Source organism: Chenopodium quinoa, unplaced genomic scaffold (assembly GCF_001683475.1).
Source record: "Chenopodium quinoa cultivar QQ74 unplaced genomic scaffold, ASM168347v1, whole genome shotgun sequence".
Lineage (NCBI taxonomy): Eukaryota > Viridiplantae > Streptophyta > Magnoliopsida > Caryophyllales > Amaranthaceae > Chenopodium > Chenopodium quinoa.
The window spans coordinates 505,409-525,578 of record NW_018744765.1 but is presented as its reverse complement, the minus strand read 5'-3'; the positions used below and the strand labels follow the sequence as shown (position 1 = coordinate 525,578).

Here is a 20,170-nt window from a genome sequence, read left to right as displayed (position 1 = left end):
CAACGACATATTATATGCCTTATTTGGACTTTTGAATCAAAAGATATGATAAAAAACAAAATCCGCAAAACTGTCTTGCAGCGCCGGACAACAGGCATGTCGCGTGGCGACAGGGGCTTCTGTGGCAAAAGCGGCGTGTTTTATTCCTTTTCAAAATCTGATTCGTTTCTATCAATTTCGGACTATTTTATTATAAATAGGGTCCTTAGACCTCTGTTTTCATTCATCAATTCTTAACTAGAATTCTCTAATTCTTCTCTCTTTCTAAGCTAAAGCTTATTCTCTCTCTCTCTCTTTTTCTATCCTAGACTTTTACAAATACTATTCCTCATACATTGGCACTAGACACACCTAGGCAAATTCGAAGTTGACTTCTCCCTAGACGTTGGTTTGATATTTCTGAGGGTTTGGTCCCAAGTCTCTATTTCAATTATTTAATTCAATTCTTTAATTTAATTATTTCCCTTGAAGTTACTAACATGTGTATTTTGTTATTAGAAAGAAGTACGACGCATCCAAGTAAGTACTTTAATTATTAATTAATATTTTTATATAGAAATCATGCTTAGATTGTTATTTTGCTTCCTATTATTATGTTTAGGGTAATAACTAAAAATTCCTAATATCAAGTATGATTTTTGTGATGCTTCTTATTTTCTTTCCTAATATCATGTTAGGGTTAAAGATTTTATTTTTCTTGTTTAGTGACGTGCTATGGTTTTGTTATTAATTTTGTAAGTATCATGCCTAGGATCTTGTTATTATTATGCTTTAACATGATTATGTTTGTTATTATTACTGTTATGATTATGTTGCTTTATATTCATTATTTTTTATTGCTTGATCATGCCTTTTATGCATGTTTAAAGGGAATAGGTATTTGTAATCACGCTTAATAAGATAATTAATAATCTTGTTTAGGGTTAATTTGATTATAATTCAAGTGATCGCCAATAATAGTTTTATTTGTGCATTAATATTCAACCAATATAGATTAAACAGGTTTAGGGTAAACCTATTGATTGCATGTTAGTCAGAAAGCGCACATGAATACAAAAAGAATAAAGTAGAGACCTATTTTTAGGGCAGCTTCTTTCTCTTTTAAATTGGATTTGTACCCCCATCCCCGAACACCAGTCATGGTTCCAAACCTATTGGAGTTAACGATCTCTTGGATCTTTAAGGGGTGTAAACTTCACCATGTGAACGGTTTACAAGTTCCTTAAACTTGTTAGCGACTCTTTTGCTCTAGCTTCCTTCCCTTTGGACGCCATTGTACTTTAGTGTATGATCACAGTGGGGTTCAAGTTTGGGGTAATGTTTGAAATATTCCCTACAGTAGTCACGTGCCCTCAGTCCTGAGACACATGCACTCATCTTGTGGACAAAACTGCTGAGAGAGTTGCCGATTTTCTTCTCTTTCACTGGATTTGGATATATGCCTCTAGTCCTGAGACATGTATTTCTATCTTGTGGACATCGAGTATTGCGTTTTGACAAGCAAATTGTCAAGAACTCTATTCCGGCTGCGAAAGCCAAAATGTTTAGGCTGCGAAAGCCAAAAGGCTATGAAATCCGAACGGTTGCAAAAGTCAAAACATTCTTTTTATCAATTTTGATATTTGCTACCACTAAAATAACCCTCTTTCACATTTGCTACCCGTTTTAAATTTTATTTTATTTTACTACCACATAAATCCCACATTGTAAAATATTGCTACTACTTAACGGAATCCGTTAGGGTTCCATTAGGTGGGGCCCATCATTTTATAAAATAATAATTTAAGTTATTAAAAATAAAAAGAAAAAAACTTTTAAAAAATAAATTTTCCCAGCCACCTCCCCTCCTCCCTATACCTTCCCACCAAGCAGCCGTACTGCACCTCAAACCAACCACCCAAACCGACAACTCCAACAGCAGCATCCAACCAACACAACAATAACAGCAGCAGCAGTTCACTTCGCACCGCCCACCAACCGTCGCAACAGCCATCAATTAGAAGCGCCGCCCAATCAATCATAACCGCCCAAACCGATTCCACGTATCAGTCTCTCCACCATCGCACCGCCAAAACCAAATTCAACCTTCCCCTACCTCCTCCATTTTCCCCGCCCACGATGCCCCGAAACCACCTAAACGGGTGAAAACAAAACCCTCAAACCTGTTTAGGGTAGGGGTGCCGATTTTTGGGTGGTCGGAGGTTGAATTTGGTTTTGTTTGTTTTAGATTTTGATTAGACCACCATAGCTAAGAGGGACGGGTGAAGAGGAGAGATAAGGGCAACGAAGAGGGGCTAGCAGTGGCAACCCCTCGCCGGTGGTGATGAAGTCACTGGTTTGAGGAGGTAGGAATGGCTGTATGGTGGCAGTGATGGTGGTTGGATGGTGGTCGTGCTCCACTGACGGAAACAGTAACGGCCTAAGGCAAGAGGTAGTGATATTTAACAATGTGGGATTTGGGTGGTAGTAAAACAAAATAAAATTTTAAATAGGTAGAAAATGTGAAAGAGGGTCATTTTAGTGGTAGTAAATGTTAAAATTTCCTCTTTTAAAATTGTTAAAATCAAGCTAAAGTTTCAATGACTTATTGAGGGACTTTAGACCAACGATGACATGATTGGGAGCACATCATCCCCTTTTTAATCTTTTTTAAAGCGATCGCTTCTCATGACATGACATCACCCAGAACGCCTTTACTTGTAAAAGCATTCTACAAATGAAAAGGATCATTCTAGATTCTTTAGCGCGTTAAGACACAAAAAATACTTTTTTTAGCTTTAATAGGCACTTGTTTTTAACACTTAGCGAATCAAGGATCGTTTCGACGTCCTTAACATTTCTGAAAGATTCATTATTCTTTGAGAACTTCGCTGAATAAGTCTCGGATTTATTTCCTTGGCTACTTTGATCCTCGTCTATCCTAGACTCGATCAAAGTGGGGCCTAACTGTAGGCATCTAATTTTTGCCTCCTGTATCGATAGGAAGTGCAATGACGATAAATAAAACCATCTTCGTGTTGGACCGAAGTGTAGAGTGCTTATGGATTACTGGATAAACCACAAAAACACAAAAAGACTAGCCTAACCCAAAACAAATACAAAAAAAGGTCCAATTAACTGAACCCGATCATAATTAGGTTTAGGCTCGTGCTTAAGACCCAATAATGACGGATTTAGAGGCGCCTAGGTTAAAATTAAAGCTGCCGCAGAAAAATCTGCACGTATCTCAATGACTCACGTTGGTATGGCGCGCGCAACACCCATCACAACTTCTAGAGATGCGCTCGCGGGGTATTTAGAATTTTATTACTACATCCGTTACATATTAGTTGCAACTTTTGCCAAAACGGGTTGCTACACATTAGTTGCAACTTTCCATTTTTTTTCTTTTTTAGTAAATTGTTTTCAATAAAAGTACAAAAATACCCTTACTAAATATTTTGTAAACATAATTAGTTACCCAAATCAGATTTCATTAAATTCCTAATCTAACTTATTTAACATGATCATATTACCCAACTAAATCAACAATCATACAAAAATCATAACTTCCATCTTCATCTCCCACGAAAATAATCAGACCACCATTGCATCTTTACTGTTGTCGTCGCTGCGTCTTCCCATCACGATCTTCAACATCGTTGATGGTCATCATCACCGTCAGAGTCGGCGTCGCCTCCTCCGTTGTTCTTCCCTCTCTCTCTCTCTTCTTTTTTTTTGGAACAATCATATAGATCTGTTGAATTGCGGGGTGGGTGGGCTAATTTGGGGTGGTTCGAGGCAGTTTTTGGGCGGATTAGGTTGAGTTAGGGTGGTTTTAGTATGGTTCAGGGTGAGTGGGGGTAGTTTTGGGGCAATTCAAGGTGAGTGTGGGTGGTTTTGGTGGTGAGTGACGGACTAACGATGGTTGTTCTGGGGTGGTTTTGGCAGAGAGGGTACAATTTTGAGGGGGTTTGAGTTGAGATGGGGTAGTTTAATGTTGTTTGGGCTGGGAGATAGTGGTTTTGTGGTTTTTAAGGTGGAGAGGGAGTGGTTTTACTATTGTTCAAGTGTGTGTTGGTGGTTTCAGGATGGTTCGGGTTGAAATGGGGTGGTGTTTAGGTTGAAGTTGGTGGTTTCAGGGTGGCTGCTACAGTGGTGGACTGATGGGCTCGGTGCTGCTGGTGATGGTTATTAATTGATTAGTTACACTCACTTTCTCTCTCTTACCTTTAATTTACTACCTTTTAATTCATTAATCAGCCATTATGAAATTTTGTCTTAAAATCCTTGTCGAGCTCAAAGTTGCAACTAATTCGAAATGGAGGTAGTAAAATATAAAATCAAATCTTACCATAAAACCGTGCGAAAGACATTCAGTTGCGCTGCCCATATCAGCGCAACTAAATCACTTGCGCTGAGATTCCACGTGCAACTCACCCAGATGCGTGCATCACCTGCTGCTGTAGAATGCTTAAAACCCTAATTTCACGCATTCCCTATAAATAGTGGCTTAATACAAGGCTTAAACACACATAAATTAACCTAAAATCCTGGCAGAACTCTTGTTAACTTGTGCTTCCAAACCCTCTTGTCCTAAACACTCACCCTTCTTAATCTTTGTTACTACGGTGGAGGTTCCCGAACAAGAAGGAAGTTTATAAGTGTTCTAAAAGGAGATCTAGCATAGAGAAGTGGTAAATTCTCGAGCACTTAGATAAATCATAATTATTTTTCTTCTTTAAAAGAACTTTAATCAACAAAATAGCGTTGTTTGACCACTTTAAAAGAACATTTAATTAATTAATCGATTCCCCATAGCATCTTGTGTTAAATAAGATTAGGATTAAATAATTAATTGATTAATTGATCACCTAAGCCAAGGCGAATCTTGTTTACTTTTGCTCCTTTCATGAATTTGAATTAAATAAAGAATAACGACTTTGCAATGTAATTCCTATGTGATTAATACTTGTAAATAAAATCAACTAACTTAGTTTTAGGTATCGCGTTGCATATATTGTTTGGTGATGAAATTGTAAAAAGGAAGAGCTAATAGAGGCCGCACTAGGGCTAGAATAGCGATTCTCGTTTAAAGGGAACGCTATTTTAGTATCCTCGCTCCCAAACTCATTTCTGGTTTGTGTAGACCAATTTGGGCATGGGTAAACTTATGATTTGTGCTAAATATCCCATGAACTCCACATGGGAGAAAGGCAATAACGATGTTTATGAGTTTTCCCAAAACTCATTGGCGACTCCTACTTGTTTCTTACAAAAAAGCGTGATGATAGAATCAACTCTAATTCAAGGTCCCCCAAACAATCAGGAATTTAAATCTTAATACACCCTAACAAGTGTAAAGTCCTAGGCTTTTAAATGGCCATGGGCATCTAAGAAAGGACCCCTTGCGATGGGATCACCCTTCTTACAATAACAGAAGTAGAAATGAAAGATTAAGCTGCTCTAGAGTCAAACAAAGTTTTGATAGAGACAGAATGAATAGAAAAAGTACCAGTAACTACATTCGAGGACCTATCAGCTTCTCCCTTGCTCATCACAAACAAGCGCCCGGGAGTGTTGTTTCTTCCTTGGTAACTATTATTGTTGTTTCTTGAGTTGTTGTTGGCGTTCCCAGATCTGTTGTTGTTGTTGATGATACCATTCCTTAACTTCCCATTCTGACCATTCCCCTTATTCCCCTAGTTGTTGAAATTGTTGGGCCTCTGCTGGGTATTCCCACCATTTCCTTGTTACTTCTGTTTGGTGTAACACTCATATTCCCTGTGCCCCTTTTTGTTGCAAAACCAACAAGCCACCAAATTCCCATCATAGTCTCTCCCAGGGTGGTTTCTCCTACACCTCTTACAGTGGTAGGTTCTCTCTCCATTGTTAGCATTAGAAGAATTTCTAACATTTTGGTCACCCCTATCAAATGAGTTACCATTCCTAGGCTTCTTAAAGTTACTCTGGTTCTCAGATTTCCCAACGTCTTTCCTTTTCTCCCCAGCCTTAGCACTCTTACCTGTATCCTTAGAGTTTAGATGGTACAGGTGTGCAACTCTCTCATACACCTTATCAAGAGTCTTAAATACCTTCCCAGCTAGATCCTTGTATAACTTCTTGGTCAACCCCTGCTCAAACCTCTAAGCCTTCAGTTCCTTAGTCGGCACAACCTCAGGAGCGAACCTAGAAAGGGTCATAAACTTATTATAATACTCATAGATTGACATTTCTCCCATTCCAGACTTATAAACTCCTGAGCCTTCTGTTTAAAAAATGGAGGGTAAAACTTGTCCCTTAAAGAGGTCTTAAACACTTCCCATCCAAAGTTAGGTTTGGCCCTAACGGTCACAACTTTGTCCCTCCACCAGATATCAGCTTCGTCCTTAAGGTACATAGTGGCCTGGTCCACTTTCGTACCCTCACGACAGTTGAGTGCCACAAACAGTTTGTTGAACTCTCAAATCCAGCTTTCTAGGAAGGTAGGGTCAGCACCACCCTTAAAAACTTGTGGGCTAACTTGGGCCAGCTTCTTAAACATCTCTGCTTGGGGGTCGACTTGGTCTTCCCGGTTTTAGTTCAGATTTTCAGCCAACAAACGAATAGCATTAGCTAAGGCAGCGTTTTCAGCCATTCTAGTTCTATGGCTGAAATGGAATAAATATACACTCCATTTAAAATAAAATTCAAATACCATCAACACATATTTATTTAATCACAATATTACATTTTAGCACATAAATTGGTTTAAAAGGGTACCTTCTAATTGCAACCCTTTGTCCCAAGCAAAATCATACAATATAAACACGATTCATACGCAGGGTTAAATGAAGTTAAGAAAATAATTCCCCATCCCGCGCCACTCCTACTAAATATAATCATAGACAAAGAAATTCTTCCCAAAATTATATGATCCCGAAAATTTAACTTGTTCTTACTCACGAATAAAAGTAAAATGAAGCTCTTAAAATAAAATAACAACTCTTATTATAACTTAAATAAAGGTATCAATCCCAAATAATAACTCTGTAGCTCTGGCTACTTATTAAAATTCAATATCTAAATCAAACTATAATGAGGTTATAATAACTATTATTAATGGCAAATGCCTTATTAATACTAACTCCACCCAAACAAATATAGTCCTCAAGGAATAACATTGTCGTTTTTGTCTTTCTCCTCACTGTAAGTATTAACATCAAAATCAGAATCATTTTCTTCAACTGAGTCTTCAATAATTATTTCCTTGTAAAGCGGATTTGGATTTTTAGTAGCTCTCTTCCCAGCATTTGGATCTTCAGGTGGTGGTTGTAGCCATTCAAGATCATCTTCATTAGGAAATTTAATAATAGTATACTCGTAAAAAATTCTATTGTAGGTTTTAATCTTATGCTTTTTATTCTTTGCTGTCTTAAACTCATATATGCTCTCGCAATCCTCTTCATCAGGTTGAGATGGTGTAATAATTCTTTCCATAGCCCCTCTAGAGTATCTTCACTTTGAGTATCATTCTCATCCTCAGACACGACTATGGGGTTGCTCATAGTACCATTCGTGCTTTCAGAGGTGATTACTGAGTCGCTCATCTCCTTTCTACGTCAACCCAACGCAACGAACATTCAAAAAGCATAACACAAGCACATCACAAACATAAATCATTTAGAACACCAATTTCAACTTGTTAAATAAAAAAAACAAACACTTCATGTGATAATTAAATGGAAAGATATGTATGAAATATGCGTGCATTCCCTTCTTAAGTCTACCCAAAGATCACCAAGTAGACAAAAAAAAACTTCAAAATGATTTTTAATAAAATGGTTTAAGACATACTTAGTTTCGAAAAAAAAAGTATTTTAGCCTTTAAATTCAAAATCTTCAACCATTAATTATGCGCCTAAGACATACTAAGGTAATTGTCTTTAGTGGTAATTAAATCCAACCTAAGCTCTCAGATACCACTTTAAATCTAACCTAAGCTCCCACGTATTACCACCTACCTTTTATCGAATTCTCCTACAATAACAGTTACCATACAAGCATCAAGATGGCACCTTTTGAAGCGTTGTATGGAAGGAAGGGCAAAAGCTTAGTGTGCTAGAATAATTATAGTGAACGGGTTACTTTGGGAACAGAGTTTATTGAAGATATGGTGAGCAAGGTGAGACTGATTCAGTCATGAATCAAAGCAGCACAAGATAGGCAAAAGAGCTATGCCGACTTGAAGAGAAGGGAGGATGAGTTTAGTGTTGGGGACAAGGTCTTCCTAAAGGTTTCTCCAACAAAAGGCGTGATGCGATTCGGCAAGAAAAGGAAGCTTAGTACTAAGTATGTGGGTCCGTATGAAATTCTCCAACGTGTGGGGAAAGTGGCTTACAAATTGGCTTTTCCCAATTTCCCAATTAAAGACCCATGTGTTGCAACCAGAACCCATGTGTTGCAACCATAAACTATTCAACTAGATGAGTCTCTAACTTATGAACCAGTCAAAATCCTAGATCACAAGGTGCGTAGTACTAGAACCAAAGATGTGAAGTTAGTGAAGGTCCTTTGGTCGAACCAAGAGTACGAAGAGGCTACTTGGGAGGTCGAGGAAGAGATGAGGAACAAGTATCCCGAGTTATTTGACGAGTTGAGTTACGTGGGCGTAACTCTTTTCTTTTAGGGAGGTAGAATGCGATGTAATTTCGCGCTTTTACCTCAACTATGCTATTTATTGCTTTATTTTCCATGCTTTTTCTTATTATTATGCATTATTATTGTGTTTACACACAATTAAAGTATGTAAACTTTGGCCAAGTATGAGTTCATTGAGTAAAAAGTTTAGTTTGTTGAATACAAATGTTGAGGATCAAGCAATTTAATGCAATACAAAACATAAAGGTTTGAATGGTTTGGAAAAATTATTGTTTTTGCGTTAAGTTTCGAGGGCAAAACTTTTTTTAAGAGGGGTAGATTGTAATCCCCCATATTTTTAATATATTTATTTATTATTTATAAAAAATATTTTTTTTATTTTAATTTTATAATATGAATTATTTTATATAAAAATAATAAGATTTTACTACTAGTAAGCTAAACCATTAAGTTTTAGTCTAATTTATAACCTTTTTTTTTAAGTTACTAGCCCAAAAAATTAGTGCCTATTCAAGCCCAAATTACAAGTCCATACTCCTAATAGGATCAGGAAAATAAAACCCCAAAACCCTCACAACTCTTACTCTCTCTCACGTAAGAAAAGAAGAAAAGAAAATCCTCACTTCCCTTCTCCTCTTTCACGTAAAGCACAAAAAAAAAAAAAAAAACCTCACGAAGCTGCTGCCCAGCCGGCGTCTGCACTGCCGCCTCCCCTCACCAGACGCCGCCGCGCCACCAGCAGCCACCTAGTACAGCTTCCCCTTCTTCCTCCCTCCTTCCTCACCAGTGGCGGACCCAGGAATTTCCGACTGGTGAGTCACAATTGATAACCAAATATGTAAAAAGAAAAAATTTACCAAAATTCCCAAGAAAAATTATTTACAAAGATCATCCAAATAGAAAATTGACAAGATTACAGTACTAACTAATAATTAACAAGCTTAAAATTGACAAGACTAAAATTAACAAACTAATAATTAACAAGCTAATAATTGACAACATGACAAGCTTAGCTCTCTAATAATTAACAAACTAATAATTGACAAGATTAAAATTTGTACAAGCATTAGGTTCACATTTCATCAAAAACCCAACAACATTAACAAAAGGTTCAAAGTTAGTATTTTTTTTTTTTTTTAAAAAAACTTAGAAAATAATTTTTTTTTTTTTTTAAAAAAAACTTAAAAAATATTTTGGGCCCTGGTGAGTCATTTGACCCACCAGGCATAAGGCCAAGTCCGCCAATGTTCCTCACTTATCTTTGTTTATTTAATTGTTTAAAGTTTCAATCTTTAATTAAATTTTGTTCTAAATTATTATTATTATGGTTTGATAATATATTTAGATTATAAATCATTATAAATTTATGAGTTTTGACATGTTTAATTTATTATATAAATTTTCAGATTTGTGTATGTATAAAAATTTAGGGTTTAACACTAGTAGAAAAATTGTTATTTGTAACGCCATATTAGTAACTGGCATAAATTATGTTAGTTACTACAAGAGTATTAGTAACTAACTTAGATAGTGCAAGTTACAAATAAATTTATATTAGTAACTGACATAAGCTTGGCCAGTTAAAAATAACAGGTCAAAGATAGGTTGACCAACTATTAGTAATGGGCATATAAAAAGTTAGTTACAAATAATAGGTCAAACTTTATTGACCTTATTTGGTAATGGGCTTTATTAAGGTTGGTTACTAATTCTACTTACTTTCCTAGCACGCAGGACTCATTGTTAGTAGTTACCACGCAGTTACCACTCGCTGTATTCCTTTTCCCCATTTTCACAAACGCGCAAATTTTCTCACTTCTCTGAAACTGCTCTAAAGTGAAAGCTCCTCAAAAACTCCTCTAAAGCTTCTCCAAAACTCATTCATCAAAAAATATCGTCAAGGTATGCTCTTGATCTCAGCCTAATTTATGTATTTTTTTATTATTTCAATAATTTGAAGTGATTATTTGAAAAAAAAAAGAATTCTAGGGTTTGTGCTTTTGTTTGTTAATTTAATTTAATAATGATTTTGGGGTTGTATCACTTGCTAGTTGCAAATTCGGGTTTCATAGTAAACTAAAATTGATTAAAGAACATCACTTTGAACAGCTGGGCGAGAGTTTTGAGCGCAAGAGAAATCGGGCCTTGAAAATCCTAAATCAGTGGCTTGTTGAACAATTTGGCAATTTGCAGGGCTGGAAGTTTTGGCATGGCTATTCAATTCTGGGAATCTTTGATTATGATATATTATGTGTTTATTTTTTTATCCTTCTATGAGAGAATTTACAATTTGATTATCTATATTTTTAGAGAAACAAAATAAACTACAGGAACAAGCTTTTTATTATAGAATCTCAGATTTAATAAAATGCACTAGCTATTAAGAATGCAAGTTACTTGTATAGTTGCATGTAGAAATTGGAAATTGCTCATGCTTTGTTAATTTTTTGTTATAATTATGAACTTATGTTAGACCAGTAATGTTCCCGTTTCTATTTCGAGTAGAAAAGTCAATCCATGAGTGCTGCAGTAGGTTTATTTTTGTGCTTAATTAGTATAGTGTCACCTTGATTGAAGCTCCCCTTTTTCACCCTTCCGAGATGATTCTAGAACTATCAAGGTCTTCTCTCTTCATTACTTAATTCACTGTTTCTTCTATAATAAAGCATTTTCATACTCATATTATTTCTTCTATTAATTCAGCTTTACTATATGAAAGGGATAAGCTTTCTCAACTTTAGTTTGATCATTTAAAATCACTTGTTGATATTGGTGATATACTTGGCGCAACTGATACTTTGAAAAGAACTCAAAAAGGTCTAATTTCACCCTCCTCGTTCAATTTCTATCATTGCAATTCATCCTTGTACTAAATTTCTTTATTTGGATTGCATAATTATGTGAGAGAATGCCATCAAAATTTAGTCCTCATTATTGCTTACACATTATAGTAGGCCCTCATTTTATGAATTTCAAAAGTTATGCACCAGGTTTTCAATAAAATTTAAATCTTTATAGAAATATAATGATATTTTGTGAATGTTAGAGTTTATACTTTGTCTTATAATGTTTGAATTGATTCTTTTTTTTTTTTGTTAGTTTGTTAGTTTATTAGGTTATTTGCTTCTTGAATTTTTCAGATTGTATAATTGGTTGTTTTTAATCTTTAGTTGTACCTGTGGCTGTATCAAAAGACCAATGAAACTTGTTGAACCAAGTCTTGGGGCAGCTATTGCAATAAGCCTTGCGGTTAACCATATAAAAGCAGTTAGTTGTTGCTCACCCCTATTGCATTTAGTCACATATACATCCTTAGAGCTTGGAATTTATGTGATTATACAATATAAAAATGTTTATACAATTGGAATTTGAATCTATATCTCTATATGATTTTTGTCAACAAACTGATTTTGATTGATGTAAGTGTATATGCAGAAGGTTTAGGGGAATTATAATGGCCAACCTGCCCCCTCTTTTTTCTTATGCTGGTGCGAGTTCTAATCCTAAGATATTAGAACCGTACCCCTCCCCCCCTTCAAATTGTTCATCTCCTCTTGCATTAATGTATAGTGCCGCAAGATGATGTTGTTTCGTAGCTTTTACTCTTCCAGAGGATATTGTAGGCCATTCTAAACTGGCATGCTTTCTTGTTTGCTAAATATTGCCAAGTATAACATAATAATGCAATTGTATCAATATTATGTTTGAATAGGTTATTTTTACTAGAAATGTGTGCCATACCTCATGACTTTATGTATATTGTATAACCTTTAATGATGTATCCTTGAGTATTAGTGTGGACTGGATGAATATAAGAATTTTCTTATACAATTAAGCCACTTTAAAATGATGTGATTGTTTAATTAATTACTTTATTTATTTATTTATGATATTAAGTAGTTGGACATATTGGTTGTTTCCATTTCTTATTCCCTATTTCCCGTGGTAGGAGAATGCGCTATTGTATCTTGCAATCTTGCATGGAAAGTAGAGGATATAATGGTTTTCCTTTGTAAAACAAGTATACGAAAATTATTATTTTTATGCGTTTTACAAGATCTTTAGAAAGTTCTTTGGGACATGTATTTGTATGGTCTCTTGTTTGGATAAATTTTTATTTGAACAATGCTAAATCTATGTATAGCACAAGTCAAGTGATATGATCTTGTAGTACAGCTTCTATAGAGTAAATTGTACTATGACAATTGCGTATTGTGACAATTTTTTTTTTACGAAACATACTCTAAATAGTTTTCCGAGGTCTAAACATCATTATTTTACAGGAAGCTTGTACAGTTATACTCAATCTGTATTCTGTAATTGCTGCTCTCATTGCTAATTAAGTCTTTGCTACCTGTTGCCTCTCTTGCTGTTGTCGTTGCTGCCTATGTTGTTGTTGGTGCTGCTGCTGCTTTAATGGGTGCTGTTAATTATGCTACGATGTTACAATTAATATTAATCTAAAATAAAACAATCTGAGAATTTCTTATATAAATAAAAAAACTAAGCTATACACTTTTGTTTTATTAGAGTCAAGCTCCCTGATACTATTTGTCAATGTCATTTTCTAGTTTGTAGCATTATTATATATAATATTAGTATTAGAATTTTATAGATTAGTTAATTTCATACTTATTAAATTAGATTAATTTAACGAGGTTATAATCATATAGTTTTATCAATATATGTTTACTGACATGATTAATTTCTTTCGTCTAAAAGACACAGATTAACCGAAATTCCTAATCCTATATTGGTTTCCTTTGTTTTGCAGGAATTTTACTACAAATTTGACATCTATTTTTCCTTCTTGTAATTAGTAGGAAAGTGAGATGATGGTATCATTTGATACTTTGTGCTCTATATTATGAGGTTAGATCCCATCATTTTGAGCATTTACTTTTATAGTTAAATGTTGCATCTTCCTTAGCTATTTCTAAAATTTTCTCTTAGTAAGGTGAATGCTCTTGGAGTTGGGTTCTATTTCTGCTTATGGCAATAGCTCTAGGTAGAACTTATTATCTATCGTCTTTATTGGGTGCATTTGGGTGATTTCCCCCATCCCACCCAACTAGATTAATTAGTTTCATTCTATTGTTCCTTGCATGTATCATGAATTGGTAAACCTGTTTCTATTCACATAGCATTTAGACACTCTTAATACTCAATGCCTTGTAATCTTCTCAAGATTAAATAAGTTAAGAAATCCATTATCACTACTTGAGTAAGTTAAAACTTTTATCATTTGAACCTTTTAAGATATCTTACGAGCTCATATTCTAGAAATTATTTAAGATTAGTCTTTGTGATAACAGTTTGGCAGGTTGGTTTTGGATGCAGGGTTCAATATTATTTTAAGCTTATTCTACAAGCACTTTTAAAAGGGTGAACGACTTAAGAGAGGATGATTTCTACAAGAAGTTCTCGGATTGTTATGTTTTAGAAATCACAATGCTCTATTTTGTTTGGTTCTAATCATATCTTATCACTCTGTTCTTTTAGGATGACATACATGTCCTTTGTAGTTGAAAGTTGGTGATATATTTGTAATTTACAAGCACGTCATGTTCTATATTGTATAATTGATGATGTAATGTCGAATTAATTGGGCCTTACGTGGTTTAGATTAATATTTATTGTATTTATTATAAAAGTTGGGTTAATAATTTATGGTGCTTCACAAAAAAAAGAGTAGAATGGGTGGTGGCAGTAGGGGCATCTGCTACTATTTCCATTTTTTTTAATATAATAAAATGCTATTCGTAACTGGCGTTATGTTTTGCTAGTTACTAATAATACCCTAATTGTAACCGGTGTAAATTAATGCCAGTTACGAATAGTATGCTTTCTAACTTGAAAATAGACTATTCGTAACTGGCATTTAATTAAGCCAGTTACGAATAGTACATTATTTGTAACTAACATAAGCCAGTTATGAATAATTTACCGTAGTTGTAACGGTGGCATTCGCAACCAACAATGCTGGTTACAAGAAGTCAATTTCGCCAGTTACAAATAGCATTTTTTCTACTAGTGAAACCATTAAAATAAAGCTTTTAAATTGTTCTGATTAGTCAATAATAATAATATAACATCCCAACTATAAGTTTATATGTTAAAACAATGAAAATATAGTGTATAACATGAAATTCCAGCAACTTAAGTAAATAAATTTAAAAATTTAGTTTAAATATATAAAATAACCCCATAAGCATAATTACTTGAAATTATCATTATATAGCAAGTTAATTAATTAGTGTGTTAAAACCCCAAAAATATTCTAATTCAATGCATTTAGAAGCTTCAAATTAAAAGTGTACAAATCTAAAAATTTATACTTGAGATTGTAATTTAAATTCCAAAGCTTTTTAATCATAAAATATCCACAATAATTATTTTATAGGCTTAGAAGCATAAAAACATGAAATTAACATTACTTGCTCATAAAAATCAAAACTTTAATAATTTGAAAATTTATACATAGTCAAAATAATTATACTTTAACGTAATTTAAACATAGTATAATTAGATAACTTTATTAGCACATTTTCAAGGCCTAAAACATGAAAAGGTATGTGCTTAGAGGCAAAGGTATGTGATTGGTGAAATGATTCATTTATTACTCATTCATGATTATTGAAATAGAATGTGTTTAGGGTAAAAATTACCCATGACAAATGGACCAATCCGGACCTGCCACGTGTCCACCACGTGGGCCAATCAGCGTCCGCCATTTGTCACCCTAAGAGGTCCAACATGGACTAATCAGGCCACGCCACGTGGCCTCCCATATGCCAAATAGGCAAAATGGCCACCAAGGCCCAAAATCCGAGAGAAGCCCAATTTGCCCTGGTTAACCTAAACCTAAAATTGGCACGCTTCTCAAGACTATAAATACTTAATTAATCCTCATTAAAGGGGATTCAGCAGAATGACTCTCACCTAGAGAAAACCAAAACACATTGATCACTCCTCCCCTAGAGGAACCAGATCTCCCACCTTTACTTTCCGCATTTATCACTCCTCAAACAAGTACTAACTTGACCGTTGGAGGCGGAGCTCCCACCACAAGGAGTCTCCGTTGTTTTGCAGGTACAGGCGCAAGGATACCAGTCCCGGAATTGTAACTCTCCCGCAGGACATCAGAAAACCCCGAAACATTTTGGCGCCGTCTGTGGGGAGAGTACTTTCGAGATGGCATCACAGTCTGTACCGATTCTAAGTGACAAGCGTCCCATGGACGACCCCCTGGTTCAGTCGGACCAGGACACCGACAATGAAATCGATGTCGAGACTCACACGACCCCCGACGGGTCCCTTAGAGCTCGACGTACCCGTCCCACCGCCTGAGCATCAACAGGCGATCGAGGGGCCTGCTCCTGTTACCAGGAACGAACTCATGTCTTTCATGAGAGGTTTCAAGGGAGAAATCCAGGAGCTAATAAAAAAGAGAACGCCTGTTCCCGCAAAGGAACAGTCGGCCAGAACGTCCTCCCACCCCGGGAGAACTAGACTTGTTAAGGATCGTGTGGCGACCCCCTAGCCAAAGCCTGGGGTAAGGCAGCGCCAGTGATCGACTAAACGAAGTATCACTTCCCTTCACAAGGGAAGAGAAAGCACATCCGTTATGTTCAACCGGACGAGTCAAAGAGAACATTCTCTGATGCTCGAATGTTGCTGGAGCAGAAGAAGAATGACCGACTATCAGAGTCAGCCTCTACGTCTGATTTTCAAGACAGTCTCCACCATACCTCCATGAGGTATTCAAAATCTAACCATGAGAGTCAGACAGGCGGCACTCACCCTCACAAAAGTGTGCTAACATTCACAAGGTACAACCGACATAGTTCTTGCCCATGCTAAATTAATAGACCAGGCGGCAATATAAGCAGTCGGCCAGGTCTACCCAACCCCGATTAAAGTTACATGCGCCTAGCATGACACTCAATGGGTACAGCCGGTAGAAGACCAGCCTTCGAGCATCCGGCCAGGCGACCAAGTACTGCATGCGTCATACGAACAAATGTTGGGAGTCGGATGGTCAAGCTTGTAGGCTGGTATAATTATTAAATCATTATTATGATTTTACAAAAAAAAAAATAAAAAATAAAAGAAGGTATGCAAAGTTAGGCCGCCTAATACCACCTTGTATATGTATACAACGTAGGTAAACATGGAATCAAGCGCTGACTACTTCATATCATTACGTGAGAAGCACATTGCTAGCCACACGTCACTTAGACCAACTAGGTGGCAAAGTCCCATGTGATCATAACAAGGAGGCGGCTCTTCAAGTGACAAGTCACAATACCAAGGGTATGTAAACCAAGGCATGTGTCGTATAACATGGAGACCAAACAAGACTTACATGATCATAACCGTCGCCCACTAAACACTCAGCTTTTGAAACGATTCGCAAATGCTAGGTGGAGTAATGGCCCTTATGCTTCTTGAACAAACCGACACCCAGGCTTCGTTCTTCAAAGCTAGTAGGCGGCAATCGGCTCCAACTCAGCCACAAAGCAGTCGACCTTCTAGCTCTAAAATAGCCGGAACTCTTTAATGAGGGCCATAGACGCTAGCATACAATCGACTCTCAAAACGTTGTGAGCATTACACCCTTGAAGCCGAAAATGGATACTTAAGGCACCTCTCTTAGTTCTCAAACTAATCAAAGTATCATCCAACATCACCTTTGCCAAACCTTTCTTGACATAGCACAAGCAATCGGCATCAAGATGGTATTTTTAACTAGCCGACCAATATATGTTGTTGCTATGGTTGAATATGCGCATGCTACTACTGCTCTTCATACTTGCACTGGTAGTGGAAAGCTTGCCTAAACATGCAAATTTGGTGAACACGATGCCAGCTACTAACATGAATGGTTTCGATGCAAGTGTGGTATGAGCAGGCGGCAAGTGGGAGAACAACAGGTGCTCATATAAAGAAACAAGAACACCCCATGAGCAGTCGGTTGGTGCAACGCATCCGGCCATGCTAACGATGAAATGCAAACAAACGGCAATCTATGCAGCCGCTAAACATTCGGTCCTTCACTATTAAACCTGAACGTTACGGAACAGCCATCTCCAACTCAGTCCCAGCTAGAGGCACTAAAACAGCCGGCCTTCACAATGGTTTTGTTAAATGCATACAGTCGCTAAAAACAGCCGGCCTAGTATCAGCCAACTAGGCGGCAGTAATGATTCAGGTGGCCCTTGCAACCAAAGCAATGATAAAACGGCTAGTCATGTAAAAACAAGCGGCACCCTATTGAGGATTGTCAATTGTTTCCGTTGCAATTACCGTGAGGAAGCTCTTACCCAAGGTGAATCTTAATTACTGAGTAAATTCTGGAAGAAGTCGTTTGTGAGCTTCTAACCAGGCGGACTTCTCCTCATGCCAAGCATCTGTTTGATATCGGCGGCATCAAAGGCTGCAAGCAATACATCCGGCCAGCTCCATATATGCTCACCCAACATTTATAATGCCATATGTATTTCAATTCAAATGAAACTTTTTCCAGCTTGCATCATATGCGGGTCAACTAGTGGGTCTTGGTCTGGCTGAAACAAAACCGAAAACCAGCCGTAAAAAACAAGAGTTAGGTGCATGAATAGCAGCCGGCCATCTCTACGCAACATTAGTTAGCTCTTGATAAAACATCCGGCACTCTCAGCATTTGAGAGCAGGCGACATTATAGAGTTAGTCGGCATTCGGTCAGCCAAACAGCCGGTGCTCGTCGAGGGTAGCCTTGAAAAACCGGCTATATGTATTTAAAGCAAGAATGCCGTGAATAATTACATAATCACAAGTGCTCCTCAAGATTACAGCCGGCCATACCCAAAAAAACCATTGTGCTCGGTTTACTTGAGGTTCAAAAACGGCCCCGGCATGCGAGCATCTATGATCTTTGCTATTGTGATAAGACCAGCCTGCTCTATATGATGTTTTATCATGGTATAACCGCATGGTTTTTGCTCAAAAATATAATGCCAAGTATACTTGATACAAATGAGTTTGGTTCCAGCTTGATCTTCCAAAAGTAAACAGCCAACATACTCGCACATATAAACCTCAAACCTCACGGCCTGCCGAGAGGAGTAGCGCTTGGCTCGTAGTAATATAATCGGCCATGAGAGTGAATGCTTAAACTTGTTCATGTGCTAATTCTCTTATTGTGAAAGCTGGGCATTGGCGTCTCGCCCAAGAAAGCAGGCGGCTAAATGGCAGCCGACCTAGTCCCAGCCACGAAGTAGCAGGTGGTAGCCACGATCAACTTTAACCATGCGTCCGACACTTCGATGTTGGGCATGAGTTACATTGCCGAGTGTGTGAGCATGTAGCCTCGAACTTAGGCCTTGATTATAAGCGAGAGCTTGATGACTCCTACCTCAAATGCACACAAGCATTAAAATCAAGACACTCGAATGGTTCATAACAGTCGGCACCTCATAACAAAACCAGTCGGCCCCTTAAACCATTCAAAAGAGCAAGGCGGAGTAGGAGCGCCTATGTTTGAACAACCGGCTCCCAAGCTTCGTTCCAAGAATAATATGGGCCACACCCATATCTCATTTTGTATATACATGACCGCTAGCATGTCCAAGAAATCACAAAAGCCCACTTGGTATCCGAGCCTTCTTCACCAAGCGCCTCATGTTGATAGAAAAATCAAGGAGGCGGCTCTTGGGTAAAACAACAAGTTTAAGTAATAGCTTCGAACTTGAGCATGAAAACAAGCGGCTACCTGAACAATCGTATGAACAATTCGGTCATTTAAAGCCGAACCTTAAAATGCGAGATATTTAGCTTGATATTCCGGAAACATTTAATCACAAGGCGTTCATGGGTATCGAGCATCGTGGTCTCAAAGCTGAGGATTGGAGGTCTTGCCTAAGGAAAACAAGCGGCATACCGAATGGAATTATTTATCGTGGGTTTGCAGCCTTGTTTTAGGCTACCATCATCACTATTATGATTGAAAAAAAAAAAAAAATAAAAAAAAATAAAAAATAAAAAATGCTGCCTAACAGTATGGCTAATTGTAATTCTCATGCATGAGAATAAGACAAAAACATAAGATCCTCTCAAAAAATATTTCCTAAGTCTATCAAGCAAGAGAGGCGGCATGAATAGTAGTCGGCCCCCTATACGACAAAGTCTCGTAGCTATGAAAGCAGTCGACCCTCATTAATTTCACTAAGGGGCTAAAGACCGGCGGCAAATGTGTAGGCCGAGCAGCGAGGTCGCAAACCACATTAACAAGTTTAGCACGACCACCTGTCCCCATTCAAAGAAAGTAGAGTCATCAATCCTCCATGGAAGGGAGCTAAGTGATCTATCTACTCTAACACTTGAAATTATTTCAATACTTGATACTAATTCAGAGGGGCATGCTGCCTGTACCTTTACAGTCGGCTACTCTCCATTAATTATATCACTATATCATCAGAGGGGCATGCCGCTGTACCTTTACAGTCGGCTACTCTCCATTGAGTATAGAAGCGGTACCTCTATAGTCGGCTACTCTCTGCTTTGATTATT

General features: G+C 37.1%; 1 long non-coding RNA gene across 3 annotated transcripts; it reads left to right on the top strand.

Annotated features, from left to right (window-relative positions):
* The first annotated feature begins 9,015 nt into the window (after window positions 1-9,015).
* Window positions 9,016-14,287, top strand: LOC110703773. Of its 3 annotated transcripts, XR_002507773.1 has the most exons (5): window positions 9,016-9,368; window positions 10,347-10,521; window positions 11,790-11,886; window positions 13,394-13,491; window positions 13,960-14,287. It is a non-coding gene; the product is annotated as an uncharacterized LOC110703773 (long non-coding RNA). The 3 variants fall into 3 exon arrangements; XR_002507772.1 differs by lacking the exon at window positions 11,790-11,886 and having other exon boundaries at window positions 9,025-9,368; window positions 10,354-10,521; XR_002507771.1 differs by lacking the exon at window positions 11,790-11,886 and having other exon boundaries at window positions 9,025-9,368.
* The last annotated feature ends 5,883 nt before the right edge of the window (window positions 14,288-20,170 follow it).